We start from the raw sequence: 2,413 nt of genomic DNA, 5'->3' as shown, positions 1-2,413 counted from the left end.
TTGCTATGCAGCTATGTCTGCCGAAAATTATTTTGTTGGAGGTTAAGGTTTTTCTTCATGTTGATATTCGGTATAATTGGAAAGAATATATTTTTTTGGATAGACACTTGAAACTTCTAAAATTTATTCCCATCGTTTTTTTCGGAGCCACCACGCGTACTGTCTCTGGCACTTAGTGGACAACTTCTGTATACATGTATGTGTAGAATGTATGTTTCACTTTTTATGATATGTGGAATAAGATAATTACATTTATTATATGGAATGTAGAGATATCCAATGCACCACAAGAAACGATGGACATCCGTTTTCAACAAAGCTACTTACGAAGAACCCATTAATCCAGCGCCGACTCATGATATGGATGTGGCACAGAACAACCCGCAGACAAAAATAATTCCTTCTACAATCTATCCAACCAACTCGGCCAAAAAAAGATGGTTTGAATCAAAACATATAAAACAATCTAAACACTGTGGTCGTTGTGTCGCCAAGGATAGAACCAACGAAGTTGCAAGAAGGATTTAGCTTAGCTATTTTTTATTTCTCATCATATAACTGAAATTTCTTTTTATTTTTGGTTGATTGTACATTGAATGTAAATCTTTGTATGAGACCACTACTGAATGATTTCAAAGTTAGATGATATTTCCTTCTTATTCCTTACTGTACACAGGGGTATATATCATTATAAATTAATTGCAAATTAGTCGTATTCAAGGGTATATGAATTCACAACGAAAATATATTATCGTCATTGTAGTTGTATAAACTCTGACCAAGAATAACAATTATCAACAATGACAATAGATATAGAGCTTGGCTTATTAAATTCAACGTAATACTTGAAGTTATTTGTGTCCCCAAAATACTCTTTACAATATAACATGACCCATAATGTGTTCTCATTATTTATCTCAAATTACATTAACATTGAATCAGGTGTAGGCATTTAATTTTTTCGACGGAGTTTTTACAATGACAATGCAAGTATTCTATGATGTTTGAGAAATATATTCATTAATACCGGAGGTATACATATTTGAGTGCAAGTATTATTAATGTAAACACGGGTATTCAACCAATATTGCTAAAATTTGTCAATAATTGTTGTTAGATCAAATAGCTATCAGATGATTACATCATATCCACTTTCTGGGCAGTGAATGTACAGTAGGAAATTCTTCTGAGATGACATACGAAAGAATCTATCAATGCATTCAATGGTGGATGAAGAATGTCACTTACAATACATATGAAATAAAATATGTTGAGATGATCCATAGTAATAGACATATTGAAGTCACTGCATAACTGATGAGCTAACACGTTCTTTGTAATGTGATTGTCCGTCCAAATATTTTTTAGAGTGAGAAGTAATACCCAACATGAGTAAATGGACTAGACAACATAGAATATATTAATTGTGAGACATATTGAACTTTCCACAATGTAGAGAACATAATAGTCATTGATGTGGACTTGTCATCGGTCCATCGGTGTTTTCAGAACAATTTGTGAGTACACATCTTCTTAATGTACGTTGATTCTGGGTAAAGTTACTTAGAGATCATATTCCTTCGTACGAGTAGATTCAATTAGTTCAGGGGTATATAAATTAAAAATGAAGGTACAAATCTCACCATAGGGGTATGTGATCTCGATCTAGGGGTTTTTCAACACTCAATTATGGAAATTTTCTAACTGAAGTATATCATTTACTTTTGTGGGTACTTGTTCCCCTCCAGTATGTCTGTGCACGTGATTTTGGTGTCCGAGTAACATATAGAGATATATATTAGAAATTTTGGATTACCTATAATCAATAGAGACATATACATGACCCAAATGTAAGTATATATAAACAACCTCTTAAAATATCACGCGTTAGTTTAAAATAGTCGGTGAACAACAAAATCTACTTTAAAATATAACATCAACGGTTAAGTACCCATACTTGACCACAAGTCTAAGCTATTCATCAATCCGACTGTAACAAATTGCATCATAAACATTCCGATTGGACTAGACAGACTCTCCGGTGCCCTTTGCTAAAATTCTTGCAACAATTTTAGCCCTCAAGTCTTGGCATCATCGAATTCGGACGCCAGCCGCCCGGTGGGTAACGGTTTTTATCGTCTAAAGCGTAGCTTTCAGCTATGCATACAAGTGGCCCACAGTCGAGACTCTCACCTTGGCATCTGTACAGTATCTTAAGTTTAGTTATCTTTATATGAAAGAAATGCATAGATAATCTAGAGGTAAGACTTTTGTATTTTTTTTCAGGTCTGCCATCATTTCAACAAAAATATGTCTTTATGAGTATACTCAGCACAAACACAAGTTTATGGCATAACTACGAAGATAAGTAATCTTCTATTTGAGACATATAAATCAACAATCAAGGCACACC

This window comes from Andrographis paniculata, unplaced genomic scaffold (genome assembly GCF_009805555.1).
Source record: "Andrographis paniculata isolate CXL003 unplaced genomic scaffold, ASM980555v1 Contig77END, whole genome shotgun sequence".
NCBI classification, from domain to species: Eukaryota; Viridiplantae; Streptophyta; class Magnoliopsida; order Lamiales; family Acanthaceae; genus Andrographis; species Andrographis paniculata.
The sequence above is the reverse complement of the archived record's forward strand: the minus strand, read 5'-3'. Positions refer to the sequence as shown.